Consider the following 27,060-nt stretch of genomic DNA (forward strand, 5'->3'; position numbering starts at 1 on the left):
AGCAGCACTCATTTCTTCATGGAAAGAAGCTGCTTAATGTTTCATGCATTACAGTGAATAATTAAATAAAGAAAAATATCTAAGCCCACAAAACTAGCTGGCGGCTGAAAGGAAGAAAGCATTTGCAGTCTGCTGGGGAAAAGTGACACTCCTGGCCTGGTGTCTTAAACCACAAGGGTAAGGTTTAAAAATGAATACGTCTGGCGTGACATTCAAAAAAAAAATCTGGATTTTTCAACTTTCCATGCATTTATAACATTAATCTTTAATTGTCGTATTCTTGAGCTACTGGCTGGAAGAACAGAGCTGAAATTGATGGTGCTAAGGAAAACCAGGCTGGCAAGTGGAATGAAGTGTCTGCAGGGACCATGACCTTGTGAACTGCCAGGGATGGAAAGGCTGTCAGCACTCAGGCAGGGAGGGAGCTTGGCAGCCCGATAGCGTATGGCACGAGCGGTCTTCATGTAGGATGTCTAAATAAGGGGTTTTGTTGGCCTTTATAGTTCTTTTTACCCTTTCCAGGCTCCTACAGTCATTGCCTCTTTTCCCTTGATTTTATAACAAGTCTTAAACCACAACTGTTAGGCTCAGCGGAGATGGGACAGAAAACTGTGGAGATGAGATGAAAAACTGGGAGGATGGGACTTCTGCGTGGGGAGTTGGGAGAGCGGTGACTGATCCCAAGATGATCTAAATGGACCGCGGAATTTTTTCTTTTCAAATAAAACCAGAACTGAGCTGTAATTTTGCAGTGACCTTTGCTATTTTACAAAATGAGATCAGACACCTGCCATCCTCGTGGCAGAGGGAGCGTCGTTCTAACAGTAGTTCACGGCCCAGTTACAAATGTGTGTTGCGTGTTTGGGTTCCCCCCCCGCCTGCATCTAGTTTTTCTCTTTGCTGCACATACCATCTCAAACCGATAACATGCTTTAGCAGAATTTGTGGAGACCAGAGAGAGATGGAAGGTTGTGCAGAGCAATAGCTCCCTGTGCCGTTGCGCACCCCCTTGAATGTGGTTAGCGTTAGTCCCATCAGCTGGGGTAGGAGCCTTTGCTTTCTCCTTTTTCCACCCCTGTGCGCTGCAGTGTGTAGGCTGGATCACATAATTTGTGCCTGCATCTTTCCGCTGCCTTTTGCATTTTCCTCTCTGCATGTGATCCACAGCTCCAGCTGCGGCGGGGACATGGTGAGCAGGACTGCAGTGATGCCCTGTACCACCCCCGGAACTACTGATGTGGATCTGGTGGGCCTGATAGACACCAGAGTGACTGCTGTAATAACCGGAGGATATCTAGCAGCCCTACCGCTTCCACAAGCTTCGCTGCTCTGCCAGTGCAGCTCCGTCCTGACCTCTGCTCAGAGTGAGAGGCTGGGTCCAATTCGACTTGTAGCCAAGCGGGGTGAGATTAGGGAGCTGTTGCGGCATCCCAGAGAGTATCTGAAATGAGGAGAAAGGGGACTCTTTGGTTCCAAGAAGACTGTCACAAATTCTTGTTGAGGGTTGGGCTGCATCAACGCTGTTAACCCTTCTACTGGTTCATCTGTGTGCTGCTGGAGTAGTGGCCATTTAGATCATGTCCGGCAGCTCTTCCCAAAATTGACAGAATCTGCACCGAATGGCTTATGCTTGACAAAACAGATACAGAAAAGATGAGAAATGGTTTGAGAGGAAATGTGGATTTTAATTACTACCTCTTGCACTCATCTGTGGTAGCTCACAGATTGTGGTCAGCTGTACGGCAGAAAGGATAGTGGCATTTTAAATGTGCTGCTTATACTGCTGGCTTAGACTTTTCTTGTAGAATCATGGAATTGCCTAGGTTGGAACGAACCTTTCAGATCATCTAGTCCAACCATCAACCTAACTCTGACAAAAACTACCACTAAACCATATCACTAAGCACTACATCTCCTGGTCTGTCAAATACCTCCAGGGATGGTGCCTCAACCACTTCCCTGGGCAGCCTGTTCCAATGCTTAATAACCCTTTCAGTGTAAAAATTTTTCCTAATATCCAGTGTAAACCTCCCCTGTTTCCTTTTGTCCTGTCACTTGTTCCTTGGGAGAAGAGACCGACCCCCACCTCGCTACACCCTCCTTTCAGGCAGTTGTAGAGAGCGATAAGGTCTCCCCTCAGCCTCCTTTTCTCCAGGCTGAACACCCCCAGCTCCCTCAGCTGCTCCTCATCAGACTTGTGCTCCAGAGCCCTCACCTGCTTCATTGCCCTTTCAGCAAGGTACATAACGACACATATAGTTTGAATCCCATGAATACTCCTACCAAAATTAGTGACACTCTTCCTGCAGTTCGCTGAAGATGTGTGATTGCAGCGTGACCCAATTCCTGTTGAAATAGGTACAAGAATTACCCACTGTTCCGATAAGCCCCGATCAGGTCCTAAATGCTGTCTGCGTGGTGCACCGCGAGAGGAGCTCTCCTGGCCACCACACGCTCTGCACTTTATCTTCTCATGTGTTACCCCTGCCTCAACCAATCCTAGTTTTATTTGGGAGAAACTGCGTTTTTGAGTAACAGGTAAGAGGAGTCACTGCGCTCCGGAGCTCTGGTGTCAGTAAGAGGGCAATGGCAGCCAGACCTGGAAATCCAATAACCCTGGTACCGCCGACTTGAGGATTACACCCTTCTCATTGCCACATGAGCCCCGACTGCCAAATTGCCTGTGAAAAGCTTTAAAGAACTGGGAATAAAACCATGCGTGCATCTATTTTCTTTGCAGCAACTTTTTAGCTGGAGGCTCTTAAATCTCTGCGGCAGTGAATGGAGAGTCCCCGCAAGAGACCTGGCAGCGCTCAGCCCTGCTCCAGGGTCCTGTTCTTGGGGTTTTGTTTGTTTGTCGTCTGGATTAAAGGGATTAAAGACTTAACCTTTGTACAGCCTTTCAAATAATAACATGTCTGCGCTCATACTGCGTGTCAGGGAAACATTTTTTTCACCCCTTCCTGATTTTTATGATATAAGTAAAGATCTGAGAGTGAACTGGCTTACTTAAAGTCACGGCCTGCGCTTTAAACCCCTGTAAATTTAGCACCATGCCCCCGTTCTTCCCCACCCGGTGGTGTTGCTGGGACCAGGGCAGGGTACCCACTTCTGCCACCTGTGCCGGGTGCTGGCGGGGAGGCTGCAGTCCAAGCTGACACCTCCTTGCCCAGCCGCCGCACCTCTGGGTTGTGTTTTTCATAATCAGAAATAAAATTCCTGCTGCCGGGTGGGATCCTGCTGCATGTCAGCCTGTCACATGCCAGCCGGCTGTGGCAGTTCTTCACCTCCCCCTCTGGAGCGGCTTTTTTTTTAAATAGGTTTCAGAGATTTGCAGTTTGCAGCGTAGCCCTTTTTAAGTGAGTGGCAGTGGCTTTTTTTTCCCCTTTTCTTTTGGGATTATTCCAACAGTGACTGAAGTTTTCTAAAGCATCCAAGTGATTTAACGAATTTATTGTCATCTACAAAAAAAAAAATAAGACTAAAGTCGTGTTGGCTTTAAGAGCTGTCTTTAGCTTGAACGTTTTATCTCATCCCTGTGCGTATTCTCCATGTGATTAAGGGAAGACCCGAGGCCACCTTTGGGACCAGCTGGTCCCACCTGCAGGTATGCCATCTGCAAGGATGACCAGGACTTGCTTTCCTCAGCACGGCGCATGGTCCGGGGGTGCCCAGGAGACAGCCAGGTGGGCAGAGGGGTGCAGGTGGCCCTGGCGTGAAGACCTCCTCCTTGGAGCTGCTTCCCTAGAAATAGCACCAAGCCAAGAGACACTGCCTGTGCGGGACGGGATTTCTTGGGGTTGGGATCTCTTGGGGTTGAAGTGTGTGGAGGAAAAGTTCCTCTCTGGCAGCTCGCTCCCTGGCAGGGAAGATGACCCCCCGTTTGCCAGGCTGGAGATGGGGCGGTCCATGCTGTCCACCAAGGGATGCACGGTTCTGTGAGCGCTGCTTTCAGGCAGCCGGCAGTGCCATGGGATTCCAGTAGATGCAACTGTCAGCATCGGGCTCTGCAAAGAGGTGGTAAAAAAAAAAAAAAAAATAAAAATCCTTTTGACTCTTTCTGTTCACAACTGACTAGATGTAACAAAGATAATATGACTTTATTATCTGGGTTAGATAACAGCTTTACCATCTGGACTGTCATCACGTTTGGTAACTGTTACCCCCTCCATCAAACTACGGTTCTTTTCTAGATAGAACAGCCAATGCAAATAGTAATTTAAAAACTACAATACATAGAAAACCCATGGATCTACAAATCTATAACCAAGGGGCTGTAGGATCCAGCCATGCTCAGGACCTGAGCGACAACTGCTTTCCCTTCAAAGATAGCACACGCAATGTCAGCCTCTAATGAAGGTGGTTACCATCAAGGACTTTCCTCTAGGGAAACAGATTTTTAAAGAACGGACTGAATATTGCCTAAAAATGTACTTTAAAGAGAATCCTTAATCAAAGTGTTGTAACAACAGGAGTATTTACTGTTCTGCTCGACCCTGGAACTGATAAGTCACAGATAGTTAACCATTCTCTGCCTTTTAGAGAGGATTTTGTCTTGGAAGAAATTTGCCCTACCCTTCCTAAATTTAGAAGACGCCACTGCCCTTGTGTCTCCTGCACACCAAGGGTAATACAGACTGAGCTTGAGCAATACGTATTAAATTTGCCAACAGTTTCTCCACTGCAATAAATACATCTTGCAACATAACACTGAAATCTGTGGATTGCAAGCGTGTGCCTTCTGGAGTATAATATACTTCACCCACTCCACCAAATGCCCATGAGGAAATTTTAAGTGAAATTAAACCACTATATGTGAGAGTGGACTTGCACAGACAGTTAATTTCGGACACAAGCACCTCATTCTGGCTCTTGACTGTACAATTTTTGGAAGCAATTCACAGCAAGTGCATGATAGTCAAACAAGTTGGGTTGAACGTTAGGCTGAGTGGTGGGTAACATAAAGAAATAGATGGAAATATGGTTACAAATTTGAAACTTTGTCTTTGGAAACGCTGTGTAGCATTTCTGAGAGCTCCGCTTGACCTACAGCTGCTGGATAATGGCAGTAAAAGAGATGTAAAGGCAGTCAAAGTGAATTAATTAAAAAAGTCTAAGTGAATATTAATAGGACCTGCTATATTCAACAATTTACAAGCGTGTCTGGCATTTAGAGATGAACTCTGCTGTTTGTTACATATTACATTAAAGAAGAATCCTGAACCAACATATCAAAATGTCAAACTAACACAGCGTTTTCCTTTGATCTCCTTTTTTGTTGAAATGAATTATTGATAGCCTTTTTCATGGCTGGCAGGAGAGATCTCTGATTTTTATTTGCGTATTAGATCAAATCTCCTATTCCTTCTGTAGGCAGAGCTCTTTACAACAATATCTAGATGTGATACGTGCAATTACAGAGCCAGATTCTTTCTCACAGGGAATGTTCTCCCCACCCATCCCTTGTTGCTGTGATTTCTTAAGCTGATATTTTCATTGGAATTCTTTAGGCAAATATATAGCCCACACTGGAGCCGGCGGTCAGGACAAGGGTGTGATGGTTTTGTGTGGGCCCACAGACCACACTAGTGGATCTCCAGCTCCATAGAGGGATTTGAGCTGGTTTGCCAAAGATGTGCAGAGAAAAACCTGCTCGGCTTCCAGTGATGTGGCTTGGGAAGGTGTTTTGCCAGAGCAAGGTCAGATTTATGCCAGGTTTCAGAAAGCCCAGCTGGGCAGAGAGTGTGCATGGTGCATGGGTTTTTGGCAGCACTGGAGGATACCAAGGTCTCTATTAGCCACCGTCACCTGCTCTGGACATCAGCAAAGCCTTGGTCCCTGGAAGAGCTCTCAGCTGCTCCATGTTTCATGGTTTGTGAAACTGCTTTTCAAATGTCACCTCAATTACTGTCCTGGCAGTCGCGTGTTCCTTAAGGGTCCACCTCACCCCTAGAACTTGGCAGCCCCCAAACCTGTTTGCTGCGCTCCACCTGCAAACGCAGAAGTGGTTTTGGTTTGTTTTATTTTAAGGTCAAAAGTCTCCATCAGAGTAACAGAGAAAAAAAAGCTTCCTCCTCATGGTCTCCTGATCATCCTATTTAGCATTTTTAATTGCTTCCAAAAGATGCTGCCTGACTTTGGCAGTTATTGTTGGGGCTCTTCCTCCGATGTTTGCTCAGGTGCAAGGAAGAAGGGTGCAAGATGTGGCCATCAGGCTCATGAAGGGTTTTAAATTTGGATGGATTAATGTCTCACTCAGTTTTAGTCAGAATAAATTGATTGTGAGGGGGGGTGAGGGTGGCCTTAGGCAGACTGCCATACGGAGGACAGAGGGATGCATTTATCTTCTCATACTCTCCTGTCCCATGATATGCTTCTATTACCTGTGTCCTATTACAGATTTGGGGAGCACAGTTCCCTCCCTGTGATTTCGGGAGAGGGGAATGGTGGTCCTTGCCTTTCTTGTGCCTCCATGGAGATGCAGAGCCTGTGAGTGAGCGGCTTCCCCTGCCTTCTGCTGTCTCTGCGCCAGCAGGTCTGACCGCTTTCTTCATGCTGAAATCAGGTTTTCTCTCTCTGTTCCGCTGACCCACTTTAGGCTCTTTGAAGGCACGGCGGAGCTCCCCGGCGGCTGCAGCTCTGCCTTCGGGGGACACGGACAGGCGGTGGAGCTGGAGTGGACGAAAAGGCAGTGGCATCCCAAACCCCGCAGGAGGAGGGTGGTTTTGAAGGTGCAGCCCCCCCTTGGTTTGCTCCCCTGTATTTAGTTGCATGTTTTTCTCTCTTAACTGCTGCCTAGGGTGTGGTGGTTTTTTTTTCTTAAAAAAAAAAAGCTTTTTTTTTTTTTTATAGGAGATTTTATTTCAAGGCTGCTGGAGCAGTCTGCAGCGGGGTTTCAGACACATGCAGTCACGCTTCGTGCCTTAATAGCACCTGACATAACCTGGTCACAGGCACGAGCGAGGCACGGATCATCCATCCCCCACAGCCGCTCTGTCCCCGCTCCCGTCCCCTGTATGTAGGGCATCCTGTATCCCAGGCAGCATCCCCTGCCTGAATCCCTTCAGGAGCCCTGCGGGAGCCTTCCCCACCTCCCTGCCTTGTCCTGGGGTCTTGGTTTCAGGTTCAGCTGCTGAATTTGGGGCGAGCGCGGCTCTTTCTCCAGTGCGTGGGTGGGGGATGCCAGCTTTGCTCCGACTGCACACGGGGATGATTGCAGCTCTGCGGTAGCAATTACGTGAGCCCGGCCGAGGAGCGATGGCAGGGGAGAGGAGCTGTGCGGTGAGATGACTCAGAGGTGGGATGATGCAAGTCTGGGGCCTCACTTTCTCTTTGCAGGCTGCAGAAACATCCCTCCGAAAAGCTGGTTGGGGAATGACTTACCACATGGCTGCGAGTCTCCATTCTCTCTGCGTAGCACTGACACCACTTCCCACTGCAAAGGTCTTCAGAAAAAGCTTGAGGCCATTTGTTTTCACTGTTTTGGTTGGTATTTGGTGATTTCCCACCTGGCTGGAGTATCTCAGGTGGTGTAGGGGGAGACTAAGGACCTGTCTTCATGACATGCTGGTCACAATGAATTCCCTGTCAGCTGGCCTTCGGGAACTTTTACTGCAAATAGTTTTTATTTCCTTCCATGTTCCTTTAGCCAAGAACAGCAATTTTGTTTTGCATCCAAATTTACTTTAACCTGGATGAATCTTGCTGTGTAGACACACTTTGGGGTGTCAGAGGATCTGCATCTGTGCAAAGGTGGTCTGGTCTGTGGCAGCAAAGCCGCCCTTGGCTGACCCTCCTTTACCCTGCAGCACAGGAGACAGTAGCTTGTGTTTCGTTGCCATACTATGACTTTTGCATGGCTGGAAAATTCAACCATGTGGGCAGGAGGTCACCCACATGGGGTCTCCTTGCAGCTGACCTTCTGATAATGCAAGTAGTCTCAAGCCTTCTGCAAGCTGTGCCTTGGTCTGTCGTCGTGATGCAGAGATGTTCACAGCCCATCCCTCCTTCTCCTAAATGCTTCTTTAGATCCAACCACTCAACCCTATAATGAAAGGCACAGAAAGATGGATTTATGGATTATCTGCCTGCTGGTTGGCAGGTAGAAACCGGCTCGTTCCAACCTGGGGGCATTTCCCATACGTGCGCTTTGCTGTTCAGGCTCAGCGTAAGGACAGTTGTATGCAGGTTTTGCCCCGTAGGAGATGCCGTCACTGTGTATTAAAGCAAAAAGTGCTTCAGTATCTGTTCTACAGATAAGGTGTATTTTTGTTTTTGTAACCTCTCATGTTGCCTGTCCCTTTTCTCCTTGTACATCTTCATGGGGCTACTCTTAGTGCTGAACCTCTTTCCTCCAAATCCCCTTCCTGGTTTCTGCATGTAGCTTTATTATTTACTGAAGCAAACAGGGAACTTCTGAAAATGAGTACAAATTGTATTTGGTTAGAGTAAAAGTGGGTGGGTAATGGCTCTAGAAGTCTTCCCACCCTAGTTATTTTGGTCCTGGCTGTCTGAAGCAGAGCTGCTGATGGGGCTGAGCTGTGCCAGGATGCCCGGCAGCGTGTGGTGCTCACACACAGGCTCTGCAGCAGACCCCCGGGTTCATTTTTCTCTTGAGATCGCTCCAGGACTTAAGCTCTGCAATGAAGGCAAGTGCAAAAACCCTTCTCCACGCACATGGTGGCAATATTTTATGTATATTTATAGAAAGGGCTGATATTTTTTCCTGTTGGTATTAAATTATTGGAAAAAGGGTAAAAGAGTTACTGAAATGCAGTTCTTCCTCTCCTCACAAGTTACTGAAATGCAGTTCTTCCTCTCCTCATGAGTTACTAAAATACAGTTCTTCCTCTCCTCTGTGCATTTTTCCTCTGCTGTCTATTAATTCTATGTGATGCTGATGTTGGACGGTCATTTTGGGATTGTCATACTCCTGTGGGTTAGGCACAGAGCCTGGAAACCCCCGTGCACCATCATCTTGATGCGTTTGTGGGATTGTCCGTGGGTTTTGCGTGTTTCTTGGACACCAGTTTGAGAGGTTATGCTTGCTGTGTGGGGCTGAGGCTGGACACCAGAGGTAAGATGTTACATTGGTTTTGGACTGATCCTGGATTAGCTCCAGCGGAGCCAAGCCCTGAGAACAGGCGCTTTGCAACTGCCTCCGCAGCAGCAAGAGAACAGTAGGAGCAGCTTGGCGTTTGTGCCAGTAATAGAGTGGTTTAATTTTTAGTAATTTCTCCAAGAATTAGCTGTGTATATTTTTTTTTTCCCCCGTGCAATAGCTGCCTAGTTGGAGGCAGAGGCTAGATTTCTTGCAGGGTGTGTTTTTTGTGGTTTTATTAGTTTAATCAGTATACAGGTGTCTAGGTTTGTGCTCGTCTGACCAAATACGAATGCGCTCAGAGCTTTTGCCCTTGCATTCAGTATACAAAAACTGGCAGTGCTTTAGGCAGTTCAGGTAGCCTTCAAGTAGATGTCTAGAAAAATCCAAAGAATTGTTCCTTAAAAAATCCAGCTTTTGTCTGGCGGCTAAAATGTGCATTCAGATATATAATATGGGCAATGGAAGTGAGCTGAGTTCCTACAGTGACAAAACATCTAGCTAACTTAATACCAGGTTGCCCCAAGATGGCACTCTGTGTGCACATCATGTTAAAGTGATATCCTGGTTGCAAAAGACCGTCTTTACTGTCTAAATGCTGCATACTTCTCCTGGGGAGGTGAGGAAGGAGTAAGCCAGAGGTGACAGGCAAGTCTTGCTACACCGCCCTTGATCCGTGGCCAATGAGGGCAGACAGAGAGTGGTCAGCGGTGACACGGGCCAAGCCAGGAGGCTCATGAACCAGTGGTTGGTGCCCAAAACATGACCTCACCTGTTTTTATCCTTTTTACCTGCTTTTCATATATTGATAAGGTGGTGTAATTCCCAGATACGATATTTTACGCAATTGTTTTGCTATTCCTTTATCTCCTCCCAAAAAGATCAGCCATGCAGGGCATACTCCTCCGACAGGGGAGTCAGTCACACCCTAAGCAAAATCAGACTGCTGAGGAAGCAGAGTTTCCAAGGGGTAGGTCCACAATAATAAAAACCGTCCTCTTCCTGTGTTAGAGGAAAAAATGCTGAAATACTCAGAAAAGTGACAGGATAGAGGGGAAAAAGACAGAACTTTAACTTTACATTACGGGTACATTTTGGAAATTCTTAAGCCCAAGGGGGCTAACCAAATGTATATTTTAATGAAAAGAAGATTGTCAAATATGTGTTTAACTTCATTTGGTGTCTTAAGTTGCATGTGAGGGGCTTTTTTTTCTCCTTGCAGAGTAATATTTATGATTCTGCTTTAATGATTTTGTTCAGCAGGCTGGAAAACTGAAAAAGGAAATTTTAAAATAATTAAACTTTTCTCTTTATCCACTTTCTCTGTGGCTGTCATCTATAATTCTTTAATGATGTACATGCTTCAAATAGACCATATATTTTAAAATGGTTTGAAGAAGGATAAAAACCCCTTCCTATTTCTGCATTGTATATTTATAATAACTCTTATCAGCCTACGAATGAAAATTTTTCTCCATTTTGGAATTTTCTGTAATGGAATGAGATAAAAACTAATCCTGAACTTCACGTACGCTATGGGCCAAATTGATCCTTCATTTAATTCCATTAAGCGGGTTTTGCAGAGAAAGGAGTAATTTACAGGAAGCGCTTGGCCCCAAACCCTTTTCAAAGTGGCTGGCAAATTAAGTATGGTACAGGCGCATGGAGGTGGATCCTACTGCAGCCTTCTTCTTGTGGGTGGAAGAGAAATCATAGAATCATAGAATCACAGAATGTGTTGGGTTGGAAGGGACCTTTAAAGGTCACCTAGTCCAACCCCCTGCAGTAAGCAGGGTCATCTTTAACTGGATCGGGTTGCTCAGAGCCTCATCCAGCCTGGCCTTGAATGTCTCCCGGGATGGGGCCTCCACCACCTCTCTGGGCAACCTGTGCCAGTGTCTCACCAGACACCTTGCATGTCTCACCAGGAAACTTTGCATGGCAGAACCTTTTCTGGAGAAGAAGGGATGTCAGCTAGAGGTGCTGCTGCTCTGTTGAGGGCCGTTGGTGTGCTCAGGATGCTCACCCACCTCTGCCTCCACGTGTCACCCGAAGGACACTGGCTGCACTGATGCAGACACTGATTGCATTGCTCCGCTGCTTTGACAGGGTGCATTAACCTGACATTTGATGTGGCATGACAAGACACCAACTTCTGCTCCAGCAGCGAGACTGTTCACGTGCAGAACAGTCTGCAAAAGTCTCCTGGGACAGTCGAGCCATATCCCTGCCTGATGGCCTTGTGCCGTTAAATAGAGCACACTGTCTAAGATGAAAGTACAATTTAAGAGCAGGCTTGTTTTCCTCCCTCCCCTCCCTCTCCCCCCGCCATTTCCACTTCCACCACCGCAACGGGACATCTTCCTGCTTCCCCATCGTCCCCCAAATCACACGAGCCCTCCTCCCTGCATGGTGTAACTAATCTGGTTTGCTGACTGAGCTCTGCTGGGGCCTTTAAAGTGGTGCCAGCTACTACGTACTAAATGTAGCATGGCAGCATTTCAGAGTGAAGCTAAAAACCCAAATCCAATAAGCAAGGAAATAACCATAAAGATGAAGCCCTGGTTTCCATTCTGTCCATCATCCCGCTGCCTGATGGGGCAGCTTTGCACTAAAAGTTGGCCATGGACCATACGTTAGAAGTATGAAGACTTCTTCCCCCTCCCCCCCCCCAACTCTTTAAGCTCAAATTTATGAATAGATGCATTTTTTTTTAATCTTATTGGAAAATCACATTATTTTCAGGGATGAGCTTTCAGGCATTTTGGATTCCTTTTTCTCTCTGCTGGGATTAGCAAACAGCAGCAAAACTCATGCTTCTCTTTCTAAATCCCTGTTCAAAATGGAAGGGAGGTTGCTCAAGCTCAGGTTTTGTTCTTTTGAGATTTAACTGAAAGAGGGTTTCAGTGAGGGGGTTCTGATTGTGCAAGGTACTGGCTTTCATGAAAATTAGCAGAATGATTTTGTAAAAAATATTTGCATTTCAAGCGAATGTAGATTAGTAAGACTTTTGTGGTGAAAATGTTTTGTGGGAAAACAGGCTAAATGATTTCTTACTTGTTTGGCTTGTGGGGAGAAGCGGGGTTTGTAAAAAAAAAAGGAAAATAACCCCCAAAACATGGATACCGAACGTGATGTGACCAAAAAAACCCTAAAAGGGCATGGGGGAATCCATCCACAGTGCAGGGAATGGGTGCTGGAGGCAGGGAGATGCATGCTTTTGGAGAAGAAGGGGATGGGTGCTGGAAGCGCCGTGGTCCTCTAAAAAGGCAGAGTGGTATTTCTCTTCTGCCAGGGCATCCCGAGAGAAAACTGTTCTTACAAGGTTTCATCAGGCCAATTTTCATTTTATTTTATTTTTATTGAACAAAAAAATCAGGAAATTCGCCAGTGTGAGGAGGATTAAGTGTGGATAATCCATTTTCGTGACTCATTCTGATAAGAAAAAAGCTCATCAGCTCCCTGTAGCCTTGCATCTGAAGACAGTTGCTGACAGATTGCACAAAATATGTCTCTGCATTTTTAGGACCCCAAGACAGCATCATACAAGCCGATAAAACTAAACAAAACCTGACAAACCATCTTTGTACTGAAGAGATGAGAAGGAAGATGCAGATAGTTTCTGTTGGAGGATTTTAATATGAAGCTGAGAGGAAAGGCATGGAGTTATAACTTAAACGCTTTAAATGTTCTCTTAAACATGAAGGATCTCAGTTAATTAAAAGTTATTGCATAACTGCTGCTGGGGAGTGAAAAGTTTATTTTTAATTATACTGCCTTACATAATGGTTACACGATGACAGAGGCAGCATGATGAAGTGATAGAGATTTAAGTATACCTTTTTTAATACACCGAAATTAAAGTGAGGTGTTGATGCATTAATTCACCGTTGACTTGAACCACTTGCCTGGATCTGTTTTATGGCCTGTGCTTCAGCTCTCAGCTTTTGAGGACAGTATCGGTTTGTTCTGTACTTGTACAGACCATGGCCGTGGCGATGACTTCTTGAGCGTGGTGTTCATCAAAACAATAAATACTCTTGTCTGCTTTCAGCTTCTCCTTTGATCTTGAAGTGTTTTGGCCAGCAGACCAGTACACACGCTTCTGTAACTAATATGGCAACAAATCACTTCTATAATTTACCATAACTGTGGAAAACCTTTTTAAGATGGGTGATTTCTTAAGTAATTTATTTAAGAGTAGTTATAAAATTATATTTTCTGCCTTGATACAATGAGCTGTTGGTTTTAAAAGCTGAGCGTGCAACAGGACGATTAAGTCTCTTGTTTTTAAGCAGAGAGAGCATTTACAGAAAGGTTGCTATCACAAAAAGGAAGGTAAGATGGATAGGATGGGAACTAAAATTTTGCTTATAATGTAAGTAAAGGAGAAACTTCTTTTTTTGTCTCACTTGTAGGTATTTCCTATGAAATACTCCCTTCTCTCCTTTCTTTGAAGTCTCTGTGTGTCTCCTGTATGTTTACCAGCGTTGGAGGGGTGTCACTGGGGTGCTTTGGGTCTTTAGAAAAATGTGCCCTCCTCCTGCACACCTGGGGATGGGAACGGCCGGCAGCGGCTGGGCTCTGCGCCGGTCCTCAGACCCCAGTGGGAGACACACTGGGGCCCTGTGGCTGAAACGGTGCGTTCTGAAGTGCGGTATTCAATGTATCTAGCCAAAATATTCATCTGCAGGAGATACCACTGGCTGATCAAGCCGGACAGAGAACCAGCCAGGAAAACAGCAGCTCGTAGAGTGGTCCTGGCTTGACCCTCGTTAGACTTAAAAAGGCTTGTTTCTAGCCATGAGCAAACTACTGTCCGTTTGCTTTTGCTTTTACAAACAGCTTTCCTACACACGGACTGATGATGACAATGATTGTTGTTGAGCTGGTCTATATTGTGAAGGGTTTTTAAGCTAAACGATGATAGACACTTGTAATAGCTCCAAGGAAATCTGGTGTGAGACTTCTCTGTTTGTGGCCTCAGTCTGCCCTTCTCCCTCTCCAAATTCTGTGATTTCTGTAAGTACCCAAGACTTTCCTGAGTTGCAGAGGAAAAGCTGGAATTGATTTACAAGCTGACTTAATGCGTCTTTCATCAGAAACTCCCGGCTATTGAGTATTTCTGGCAAAGTCTTGTTAGAGGTTTAGAGCTTGCTTTGTGAATGTGTTTATTAATTAATGTCTGCTTCTCTTTCGTGGCTTTGGTTGTTTTTTTTTTTTTTAATGGAAAGCATCACAAAGGATTTAATTGTAGTGATTTTTGAATTCTTTTGTCTTAAGAGTATTTGTCAGCAAAAACATATGAAATTGAATGGATGTAAAGATTAGTAACATCAGATCCTTTCAATAACAGGGAATTAATGCAATGAAGATCTGCAATATCAGGTTTTATCTGCAGAGTCAGACATGCAGAGATCCCTGTCTGAGGTACAAGAAATCTTATAGCTGGGGCTGAATTTATTGGGAGTGACGAGACGTTCTCACTATCCGTGATGTTATATATGAGCATGCTTTCATCCTGTTGTTTGATGGGATGGTCAACACTCAGAGTGGTACCCACAGGGCTTGGTGCGCTGACTTGCCTTTTTGTGCTTTTGACAGTGTATCTTCAACTGCCATCTCAGTATGACAAACAGAAAAGCAGTAATTTGAACGTTCATTTGTGAGCTTCTTAGGTGAGTATGTGCTTCTTTGGTCCTTTAGAAGGACTTCATTAAATACTTTTCAGATAGCTGGAAAAAGTAGGACAGGAAGGCAAGGTGTCAGGTACTCTCCCATGGCCGGGGTAGGTATTGGGAAACCTTAACCGGGATTAAGATGCCTGTATGATTTTGAATGCTACAATCCTACAGCCTGGTTTTGGCAAGGAATGTACTGTGGTATCAGGGCTACGTTGTGTGCTGTTTATCGTCATTTTTGTTAAATATTATGGGGAAGTATGTGCCAATTGTAGAACTGTAATGGAGAGGTATTGAGGCCAGCAACAGTGTTGGTGCTGGGGGGAAGGACTTGATGGGAGGAATGGTTCAGCTCCGTATCCTCAAACTCCAGGAATATGTTAACAGGGAAAAGGACACCAAGGAGCTGCAGCAAGCGGCGAACAACCCTGTCCAGCTGCATCCCCCAGGAATATCTAACCGTGTGCCTTTGGATATGGTGTTAGGTGCAGCGCGTAGGCACAGAATACTTACAGGATGGGGTTGCAGTAAAAGACTGCAAAGGGTAAATGGTGCTTAGCCCTGACAAACCCCATCAGTCGGCCCAGCACACCAGAACCATCGTCTCTTCAAGGGTGCTTGGACTTTTCTTTCCTCTTTGTGAACTAGTTGACTTTCCCCAGCAACGAGAAAAGAACTAAGTCTCCGTTTTAAACTCTGGCTTACTGAGCTCAGCCCTGAAAATTAAAATCTGGCTGCGAATGGGACTTGTTGGCTTTTCCTGCGTGGTTCTTTAGGGGAAGAGCCGCTCGCATTCGTTTCTCTGGGGTTTGGCTGAAAATACGCTGCTGCCGTCGCCTTGCATGTGTATCTCTGGGGTGGGAAGTGCTCGGTGTCCTGCTTTGCGCCTTGCCTCACTAGCATTTTATATGGGAGGTTTTTAAGTTTTAGATCAATTAAAAACCGATAGAAGGCAGAACTTAGGTTGACTTCAGAGCTTTTGTCAGGGTGCATTTTTGATCTTTAATGGTCTGTTTCAGCATTTGAAAGCCCTTTTTCTCAGGGGTAGGAGACCTTTTGTGGGATGGGAGTGACCAGTGATTTATTCATTTGTTTTCCTAAGTCATGAGTTTCCTTCCCCCATAAATGTAGCCAGAAAGGAGGCGGCATAATTTGGCAAAGGCACATTTAGGTTAAGTTTCGTTTTGCCGGAAATGTTTTTCCTTAGTTGTTAAAAACAGATTGAGGTTTTTGACAGCACAATATGGTGTCCAGACCATGTGTGGGTGGCAGGGAAGACTTTGTAGGGGGTGTGCCAGATGTTTTCCTCTGCCTCGGGGAATTTCTTTGAAAATACTCACCCTTTTGGTGCAATCTGCTGCTGTACAAACTGCAGAAACCTATGTGGATCCCAAACATACGTGCTGCCTGTGGACACTGAGCCAGTGCTCATATACATCAGGAGCTCAGCAGGAAGCCAGGGAATCTTCCCACTTGATGTGGAGCTCCAGGACCAGCTGGGTCTCTGAGCCATCGTCTCCGGTGCATCAGTACCACGAACGATTTGGGTTTGATGTGGGTCTGTAACCAAGGTAATGTCACTCGTGGTCGCTGGAGGTGCTGGCTGTTGTGTTTTTCTCATGGATTTTCTTGCCTCTGACAGTGCTGTGAGGATGGTTGTCTCTGACTCAATAATATGATCCCTCCCAAGCCTGTTGCCTTGGGGATTGGAAGTGTCTGCTTTGCTCCTGAAGTCAGAGCAGAAACTTTTCTCCCACTGAGGTTTGTTTCACCTGTGCTTGGCTGCCTTAAGATGGGTATTGAGTGCAACTACGTGAATATCTGTTTTCCTGCACTGGGCTTTGGGGTCAGTATAGAAAAAATAAGTCTGTGTTCTTGCGTTCAATAGGGGTGTTCTCAGCCATTATGGGGAACTGGGTCTGTTTTCTGTTGAGTATCTATTTTGCTCCAAGAAGGCATACAGACCAGAAAGTCAACAAAATATTGGACCAGAGGGATATTGGGAATTGTGGGATCCAACTGCCCGTCCTGGAGCGGGACCAATATACTTAGGCCATCTCTGATGGATGGATCCTGGCTTACTTACCTTGTTCTTTTAAAAACCTAATGGGAGGACCTACACATCGTCTTTTACTAGTTTGTTCCTATGTGTCCTGTCCTTGCAGCTTTTTTTCTAATGCGTAGCTGAAATGTTCCTTGCTGGCAATTAAGCTGATTAATTTTTGGTTTACTCTCAATGGGCACGGAGTACAATTGACTGCTGTCCTTTTTATAACCTTACACAGCTTTGAAGACTGTTACTATGCTCAGACCTCTCTTTCTGAGAATAAATAAATTTTTTTCTTCTAGCCTTTCTTCAGATGGACCCACAGCCTTGCAGTAAAATATTGAAAATCTGGAGTATTTCTGTTGGTCACCCAGTAGGTTGTCTTGGAAGCTTTCTTACTGTATACAGTAGCGATGATTCATGGAAAAATACTGGTTATAATCTGTTATGGCTATCTTTATTTCTGAATTTATTCTTTCTGAACATCTTTGTAATGATGACTTTACCAGATATGAGTACACATGTAAGCAAAAAAAAAAAGTAATCTCTAAGACAAAACATTATTGAAGATCCTTTTCATACAATAGCAATTAAAGTTCTTCTTTCTTCCTTTCAAAATCTAAAATGGAAAGATTCAGGGAATCATGGACATTTTTTCTCCCCTCTTACCTTGAATCCCTGATACAGAAATTGTGCATCTTCCAGAATACCACAGGGCAACTATCTAAATGTTGGGGCAACCAGAGCTAGGGTTACCGTATGGATTTGAATGACTTCAGGCTCTTTCCTTGCAGCTGAATATTCGGCTGTGTGGGTGGGTTTTCTAGTTACTCTCTCCTAACAGCAATGAGAAAACAGAGGGGAAAAAAACACTAAGTAAATTCTAGTTCCAAATTTATTTAACAGATCACAGCTACCATACCATGGATACAGACTATCTCACTAATATTTCCAACAAAGAAAGGAGGCAGTGCCACAGACCTGCAATTAATATTTCACTTCAGAAAAATATTGTGGTGTATCTGTCCCAATTCTCCATATGTACAAAATCATCATATTTCAAGCATTATTTTGCACTCTGCTTTAGTTTTTTGGGAGAAACGTTGCAGCAGAAACTGGTATTTATTTTATAAAAAGCGCAGTCGGTACCACATGGAGGGATATTTGTGCTGTGTGATGTGGTGTGGCGTATCCTCTCTTCAAATTATAGACAGTCAAAGTTAATTGCAAGCGCGATGCCAAAGCTTGGGCTTCTGGTATGAAAAATAAGGGGTGGGCATCTGCCCGCCTGGGCTGCTGCTCGTGCTCCCCATGGAGTGGGTCTGGGTACCACTGTGGAAGGATCGTAGAATCATGGAATGGCTCAGGTTGGAAGGGACCTTAAAGACCATCTAGTTCCAACCCCCTGCCATGGGCAGGGACACCTCCCACTACGTCAAAGCCCCATCCAACCTGGCCTTGAACACCTCCAAGGGATGGGGCATCCACAACTTCCCTGGGCAACCTGTTCTAGTGCCTCACCACCCTCACAGTAAAGAATTTCTTCCTGATATCCAATCTAAATCTTTCAGTTTAAAACGGTTACCCCTCCTCCTATCACTCCACTCCTTGATAAAGAGTCCCTCCCCATCTTTCCTGTAGGCCCCCTTTAGGTACTGGAAGGGGCTGTAAGGTCTCCCTGAAGCCTTCTCTTCTCCAGGCTGAACAACCCCAACTCTCTCAGCCTGTCCCCATAGCAGAGGTGCTCCAGCCCTCAGATCATCTTCATGGCCCCTCCCGGGTGCCTGGCTCAACAGAATGAAAATGCTCTGAGTAGCAATGCAAGGAAGAGCAAGGGCTCTGGCTGTTGCAAAGAGGTACAGGCAGGATCTACTCCTACAGCTAAGCAGGTTTAATGAGCTTGGGTATAACAAAGTGAAGCCTAATCTAAGGATGTGCATTTGTAGAGGGCAGCGCCTTTTCTTTTTTTTCTTTTTTGATGAGCTCTTGCCCAAATCTTTTAAGTGCTTTGTTGCAGGCAATGAATACATATTTGAAGAGGGCTGATAGGCACTGCCTTGCTTGACACAAGTGCCTGTCAGAGCAATACAGTTGGGGTAATAGCTTATATGCAGAGAATAATATATCTGCATCTGAGCAGAAGTGCTCTGTGTATTAGGGTTTCTGCTGCCCAGAGATGGTGGGAGAAAGTTTCACAACAGCTGGGGTGCTCACAGTTTTGGTTGAGGACTTCTGTTAAATATGAGGTCTGAACTCTGGATAACAAAAACAGAAAACCCTCGCTATGTAACAAGAAGTGCTTAGTGCATTTACTTAGCTTTGCATTCCCACCTCTTTAGACATGTGAAATTGAACTTTATAAATCAGGGTTGGTTTTTTTTTTCCTTTTTACCTCTACCTGTTTCCATCCCCATCATATCATGCATGCCACTGGGTGCAGATGATTATCAAACCACCATCACATCCCCATCTGTCCAGCAATGCACGTTCCTGTGTGTCAGGGGCCCAAGGGGAATGTTTTGCACATGTGCAGCTCATTTAGGCAAGTACTTGGGATTTGCAGATCTACTGGGAACTGAGGTTTGTTTTATCTCCCGTGTTAACCACCACTTTTCTGTCAACTAACTCAGTGCAAATCACTGTCTTTCATATGAAGACAAATTTTTATGGAGAAGTAACTGGTAAAAAGGCAGAGCTGCTGTGCATTTAGAGACAAGATGTGCCTTACCTAAATCATTGCTTCTAGAGAAGTCGTTTACTCAAGCTGGCACCCGGCTGCCTTTGCCCTGGCCAGTAATGGTCTCTCGCCAGACCCTCCGACTCTGCCTAGAATTTTTCTTAAGAAGTAATCCTTGCAAATCCTCATCTCAAATTGCAATTTTCTCTTTCCATAGTTTCCCTTGTTTTGCTAAATCCAGGTATCCTTGATATCCTTTGCCTGTTATGTCTTCCCTGTGCCTCAGCCGATTCCCTATGCTCTAATCTTTAATCCTGAGGTTGTTTTTTCTTTAGCCTGTGGCCTTGCATTAGTTAATCTGGGTTCTGCACCTGACTGGCTTGTCTTGCAGTACAATTTTAATTTGGATCAAGAGTGAGCATATTGCTGCTTCTGCTGAATTAGCATGGCTGTATGTAAGCTGTTCTCTGGCAGTCTGAGGACAGCCCTTGTGGTGCTCTGCCCTGGCACCCAAGATACTCTGAGTTGCCCACTGATGGTCCTCTTCTCCACTGGTGCAGAGCCACCTCTGCAGCTTTTCATCTTCTTGGCACCAGGGACATGCTGTTAGAAACGCGGCAGCAGCTGCAGGGAGTTTTAAACTGGTGCAATTTAAGACAGTTTAGAAATTCTCTGAAATTGTGTTAGGAAATCAGTTGGACTGAATTTGGCACAAAAAAACCACCCAGTGGGGCCCTGCCTAGTGCAGCTGAGGACCCCACCAAGTAATGCTTAAGATGTTTCTTTAATTTGTGTGTTCATATACAATATTCTCGGCCAGTGCCCAGGCAGTCCACCAAATTCTGTTAACAGTGTGATCCTAAGAGGATTAGCTAATGACTTTCCATACTGATTGGGTAATGACTTTTTGGAAAGTGAGAGCTCAGCAGAAAACAATCCTGGCAATTACTGTCTGCTCATGTCAATACCGCAAATGCTGCAGAGCAGCTCCATGAATGAAACTTCGCAAATTAAGTCTGTCTCTGTCTCCCTAACCTCCCTACAGAGTCTCTTACTCTTGTCTGACACAACAGTGTCTTTTATGCTCCAAAGTCTTTGGAGGCGAGAGTGGTTATAATCTGTCTGAACAGTATCTTGTTCTGTCTGCTGCGAGAGCCTTTTGGTGGCATACCTTGGGTCCTGTTGGCATTTTGGGTACAGTCCCACCATGCAGTGAAGCCCTGCGGTGGCTGCTGGCACATTCATGTCCTTCCCTTGCTGTGCAGGTCTGTCCCTTCCCTTGCACCAGGAGCGATGCTCATTATGCTACTGAAAACAGCCAACAAGCTTTTTGGCTTTGGAGGTCTGAATTTTTTTCCTGGGAAGCTTACCCTGGGGCTGGGGAGGCAGTGCGACTGGCAGGGAAGTGGCTGGGATGTCTTCCTCGCTGGCAGAGCCTGGCTGCTGGACTGGTGGAGCTGTGTTCCCCAGTCATGCTCTTCCCTCAGCTGAAGCCTCTCTGCCCTGCAGGCAGGTTCACGTGGGCCATGGTGGCCTCAGTGCCCTGGGAGGGAGGGCGATGCTGTTGTCCAGGTTAGGATGGAGGAATGGAGGCAGAGGAGTGTTGGGGGCTGAATCCAGCCTTGCTCTAGTGCCGCCTTCTAAGGTCCTGCTGTTGAGAGTGCAACCCAGTGCCCAGGCTTGGTGGGATGCTGCTAGAGGGGATGCAGGGCAACACAGCCTTTGTGTTGGGTGAGTGAGGCCGCTGGCACAATTAAATTCACCTTTTGTCCCTTTCAGTTTTCAAAAGTGAGATCTCAAAGTGCCCAAATTCCAGTAAAAGAAGGGATTTTAGGCATCCAAACCCGGTACAGGCACCACTGGTGATGTAAACGCTCTCTTGAAGATGAGTGATCAAGTTGTGAGGAAGTCTTTAAGCAGATCCCTGAGTGAAGGTCGGGAAACAAGGGGAGAAATAGTTGCATACGTAGACCCTCACTGCTCAGAAGAGGGCAGAAAGAGGGCAAATTTCCAACCAGACTTCTGTTCTCTCTTCCAGCAAGGCGGAGCATAACCTCACATTGGCCCTGCCTGTATGCAAAGGAGAACAGTTACGCTGCAAGAACAACTCAGAGGTAAAACAAAAATACACGCAAGAAGAGACTTGAATCATACGAACATGTAGGGCTTCGTTCCTTTGTGGAGGCAAGGAAGGATGTGCAGCCCAATCTTCCTGGTATTTGCAGTAATATGTACTTTTTCTAAGCACGCATTTTGCCAACAAGACAACAGTTAAAAGATCTGTTTGCAGCTGCATCTGCCACTGCATCCTTCAGTCATTGTTATGCATAATTACTCAGTATTTTACCATTTCTGTTATGCTCCCAGTAGTCTGGTTTGAGAGCCAAAGCGCATCATTGAGATGTCTTCTTGGGTCCCATCTGAGGCACTGAAATGTGGCCGACAAACTGCTTTGTGCTGTTTTTTTTAGCCCCATTGTTTGATGTTTGCTGTAAAAAACAAAAAAACCCATCCACCGTGTAAATGGGATAGGAAAGTTTGTGAGTAACAATAGTGGCCTGCATGCCACAGTTTGCCCTCTGATGTATGGAGTTTATAATGTACATCTTTAACACGATTAGTAAGCAGAGAAATTACAGATATGCAGTGTATTGGAGCTAAATCTAGCTGCTTCACTCTGAGTTTGTTTCTAACTACTGTTGGACACAGTCTTAAGCAGTGTTGGTAAGCTTGGTTATAAAGAGTGGCCTAAAATTGAAAAGTGTTGGGTAGATCTTGATGGTGAGCTCAGAGAATCATGTGATTAAGAAAATTCTTCTCATGCTTGGTTTTACTGGTATGTATTACCTTGGAGAGTTATTTGTGGTATGTACAAGTACGTCCTTCAAGTGGGAGTAAGCTCACCTCTCCCATAGCTGCTTGCATTCCCCTTCTCCACCATCATGGACCCCCTTCCTTTGGGAGGGTCATGCCTTTCCCAGGTTTCAGGGTGATTTGTTCAGCTGAAATGCAATTATATTTCCTCTTTGTTTTGGCAACTATACTTTTCGCACTCATCTTCACCCACAATACAGAAGTCAAGAGTTGTTTATGAAAACTACTTATTCTTCCTCAAAAAAAAAAAAAATTAAAAAAATAGTGGCAGATCTTTTTCTGGAAACCAGATATGGTATGTTACGAGCATGCAAACCCAGGAGATTATAATGCAAACTGATTTGCAACCTTTGAGTGTAGCAGCCGTTGCCAGCTGTTGGCCGCAATAAAGCGCTATTGTGTCCCTCCGTTGGGAGCCCCCTGTCATCTCCAGCGATGCTATGAATGGTGCCAGGCGCATCCCCTCACACCCTGCCTCGGAGTGGGGACACCCTGCAGGGGTGTCCCCAGGAGCAAGTCCCCACCGCTGCCACTCATCTTGCTGCGGCCCTTGCTGAGCAGAGACGCCTCGCAGGCTGTCCCTTCCCCTGTGCTCCTTGTCACTCAGCTGCTTTCATCCTCCCCTGGTCCAGGGGCAGGCTCTGCTGTCTTACAGCTTTCAATGGCTGTATTCCTCCGTCTGTTTCAGTTGCGTGCCTCTCTGCCATCCCACATGTTTATCAGGCTGCGACTCACCACCGGCGCTCCCAAGCTCTCCTGCACCTTCAGCATTTTGAATCTCGGTCTAAATCTCACTGTTTGGGCCAATTTCTGCTGTTTTCCTTCCTTGTCCTGATTTTGCAGATTATAAATTTAAATGAAGGGGGCTCTGATTTTCCACTCTTCGCTGCTCCCAGGCCCTTGCTGCATAGTAATCGACCCACTGACAAACACTGCACATAACATCATGCATATTCCTGCTGACATTGTTGACAGCAGAGCTCATGCATAAAAAAAAATATGCCATAAAGCATAGGTAACTCTGCAGACTTCTGCTCTATTTAATGCCCAAGTCAGAACATTGGTCAAAGCTCCTCTAAGAATGAGAGATGACATTTCCCCATCTGCTCGTGTGAGGGGAGGAGCTTCTCCTTTGAAAAGCAGAATAATTGTTAGAAGACAAATGAGCAGGCCAAAATGCAATATGCTCCACGGGTAATTGCTCCTGAGTTTCAACTGTGTTCCATGAGTAGGGGCTGTGTAGCAACGCTGTTGGGAACATGTGCGAAAGCTTTTTAATGCTGCTGGCAAAGCAGAATGGTGCTTCTTTCTGACCACGAAGCGAAATAAGACAAGGATTTCACAATAATTTTAAAATAAGGAGTAAGAAGAAAGTTTTTGTGTTTCTTATCTAACCTATCTTCTTCTGAACTGTGACCATTTGTAAAACCAGAGACCGAAGGATGGGGTCTACAGCCATGAGGGTCCCATTCCATGTAGCTGCCTTTCTGCTGTTTATTGTCAAATCATGGAATCATAGAACAGTTTGGGTTGGAAGGGTCATCTAGTCCTACCCCTTACAATGAGCAGGGACATCTTCCACTAGATCAGGTTGCTCAGAGCCTCCTCCAGCCTGACCTTGAATGTTTCCAGGGATGGGGCATCTACTGCCTCTCTGGGCAACCTATGCCAGTGTTTCACCACCCTCATAGTAAAAAAATTCTTCCTTATATCTAGTCTGAATCTGCCCCCTTTTAGTTTAAAACCATTACCCCTTGTCCCATTGCAAGAGGCCCTATTAAAAAAGCCCATCCCCATCTTTTCTGCAGGCGCCCTTAAGCACTGAAAGGCTGCAGTAAAGTGTCCCCGGCCCCTTCTCTCCTCCAGGATGAACAAGCCCAACTCCCTCAGCCTGTCCTCATAGGAGAGGTGCTCCAGCCCTCTGATCATTTTTGTGGCCCTTCTCTGGACCTGCTCCAACAGGTCCACATCTTTCCTGTGCTGAGGGCTCCAGAGCTGGATGCAGTACTCCAGGTGGGGTCTCACCAGAGCAGAGCAGAGGGGCAAAATCACCTCCCTCAACCTGCTGGCCATGCTGCTTTTGACGTAACCAAGGATACAGTTGGCTTTCTGGGCTGTGAGTGCACATTGTCAGCTCATGTTGAGCTTTTCGTCCACTAGTACCCCAAATCCTTATTGGCAGGGCTGCTCTCAATCCCTTAATCCCCAGCCTGTATTGAAATTGGGGGTTGCCCCAGCCCAGATGCAGGACACTGCACTTGGCCTTACTGAATCTTATGAGGTTCACACAGGCCCACTTCTTGAGCTTGTCCAGGTCCCTCTGGATGGCATCCCATCCCTCAAGTGTGTCAACTGCACCCTTCAGCTTGGTGTTGTCCGCAAACTTGCTGAGGGTGCACTCAATCCCACTGTCTGTGTCATTGATGAAGACATCGAACTGTACTGGTCCCAATACAGACCCCTGAGGGACACCACTCATCACTGTTCTCCATCTGGACATTGAGCCCTTTATCCGTTGCAAGATGTGACTCTGGGACAAGAGCTGCCTCTCAGTTTGCTAAACCATCCTCCTGAATTCAAGGTGCGGGATCTGCACTCATGTCATCAGACGGCATACGCACCCTCTGCCCACTGACCCTATGGTGAGACTGTTCACCTAGCTTCCTCCTCTCCATGTTGAGCCTGTCCCACTTTGGAGGAGAAAGACGCCATCACCCAAGTGGGCAGAATTATGGTGGTCCTTTCAATGTTGATGTTTCTCTACTTTTCTATACCGTGCCTCAGCATTCAGTGCAGCAGGGACCTGCAGGCCAGGTCTTGCTTTCATGTGCTGTGCAGAGTCATCTGCGCTGAATATTGAAAGTATCTGATACAAAATGGAAGACGTTAATGGGATCTATCCAAAAGGTAGATGGCCAGGGCGCAGGCCCTTCCCCGTGAGGGATTTCAAAGCAATAGGACAAATATGTCATATTGCATCTTGAGAATGGCCTTATTCACTACATTTCTGGGTGAAAGACTGGCAATTTTCTTGCTGATTTTGTGAACTAAGTCTAAACCCGGTGTTTCTTTCCCTTTGCTATACTTATACTAAAAACATTCCCAGATAGAAACAGTGTAGGGGTTTTGGGTCACATATTTACACATGAATGAAAAACCCCAAGCACAAAACTTTTTAGCGTTTTATTTTTGCAAAGACAGACAAAACCCCATATTTTTTTTTAGTTAAAATCTGTATGTCAGTTTTTATGTGTTTATTACACATTCTGGATTAGTGGTGTAAGCAAAAATTCTTTCTTTATCTGGCTTTGCTGTCACTTGACTAGTTTGCTTAAATTTGATAATGTATGATGATAGACCTGTGGCTAATCTGAGCGTTGCAGCTGCCTTAGACCACATGCAATGTCAAACCCATGTGCCAAGTGATCTGCTGCTTCATCTGAAGACTCTTAATCTTTTTACCTGAAGGTGGAGAACGTGATTTAGTGGGAAGGCGTGGGCTGCACGTCCTGTAACCCCATCCACTTGGGCAGGTTTGGGTGTTCCATGCTGACGCACCACTGGTTACGCAGACGAATTGTCAGTTAACCATCTGTGGCCATGCCTTTCCATCGCTCACCATCCAAAGCAGATGGTTTCCAGAGGTTTGTTTGATGGGAGACACATGTTTGAGGGTGGTGGTAACACTAGTATTTAATATTTCCTAATACCTAATGGCACTTTGTGACGAAGTATTTCAAGTGCCCTTACAAAGACGATGGATTGCAACCTGTTAGATCTACAGAAGGATTATACCTGTGAGTTGGACTTATTACTGCATGCACTAGCTCCTCTGGGTATCCAGGCAGCTGGCAGTGGTGCCTTTTTTAGCAGTAAATATTCAAAGCAGGAATTTGAAATATTCCAATATGGTGTTTTCTTCTCGGCAGAAGATATTTTGTACTGACCTGCCTCTATGCCTCTATTGACTGCTGTTTGTGCTGTTGAAATGCCAGCTGGCTTCAGGCATCTGCATTCAGTCCCGCACCATGAATGAACAAGCACCGTTTGGTTGGATCCCATAAATAGCTTTTGTTCATTCATGGAAAATACAGTAATTATAAACACACTAGTTTAATAACTGTGTTTAATTAATGGTGGGTTAGTAAACGATGCGTGGAGGAGAGGTTAAAATTTACTAGAGGCTGTTGCTGTGTAGCTCTTAATTGAATTAAGTGTGTATTAAACTGGGCCTCTTTCCTGACCCCAGCGGAGCAAGCTCGGTGCACTGGAGCGTATGGATGCTATCGATTTCAGAAAGCACTGGTTAAAGGCAGTACAAAAATGTTCTGTGGCCAAAGTCCAGATTCTTTTGCATATTTAATAAGGCTAAGGCAGTGTTAGCATAAAAAGTTAGGGAATATGCTGTTTACTTAATGAATTCACATACCTGTAATTATTACTAAAAGTCATTTCCCAAGCAGTGCTATTAAAAAAAATTGTCCTACACCCACAATTTTAGCCTTATTTTGGAACCATTAGTTATTTTGATAGTTTTTCTCTAGGAGAATAGATTGTCCTGTGTGTGTTTTCTCTTCGTATATATATAAAAGCACATATATATTTAGGCACACTGTCAAAAGTTTGTTTTTTAACTAGTTGCCTGAGGCAACTTCTCTTAGAATCTAGACTAAAATTTTCC

The 27,060-nt window shown here is 45.4% G+C and overlaps 2 protein-coding genes across 3 annotated transcripts in view; one reads left to right on the top strand and one right to left on the bottom strand.

Moving 5' to 3' along the window:
* TARS1 (threonyl-tRNA synthetase 1) overlaps positions 1 to 403 on the bottom strand; it is a 533,465-nt gene extending 533,062 nt beyond the window's left edge. The window contains exon 1 of the mRNA XM_063320540.1: positions 398 to 403. The gene's annotated coding sequence lies outside the window, so the exon portion shown is untranslated. The remainder of the gene's footprint in view (positions 1 to 397) is intronic.
* The window catches only part of PDZD2 (PDZ domain containing 2), a 213,893-nt gene that overhangs the window by 15,416 nt on the left and 171,417 nt on the right, over positions 1 to 27,060 (top strand). Inside the window, exons 2-4 of one of the 2 annotated variants that reach the window (XM_063320536.1) lie at positions 6,599 to 6,731; positions 7,339 to 7,443; positions 21,544 to 21,619. The exons of the other annotated variant lie outside the window; for it this stretch is intronic. The gene's annotated coding sequence lies outside the window, so the exon portion shown is untranslated. The remainder of the gene's footprint in view (positions 1 to 6,598; positions 6,732 to 7,338; positions 7,444 to 21,543; positions 21,620 to 27,060) is intronic. 2 annotated transcript variants of the gene reach the window in all.

The sequence above is a fragment of the Chroicocephalus ridibundus genome, chromosome Z (assembly GCF_963924245.1).
Source record: "Chroicocephalus ridibundus chromosome Z, bChrRid1.1, whole genome shotgun sequence".
In the NCBI taxonomy this organism is placed as follows: Eukaryota; Metazoa; Chordata; class Aves; order Charadriiformes; family Laridae; genus Chroicocephalus; species Chroicocephalus ridibundus.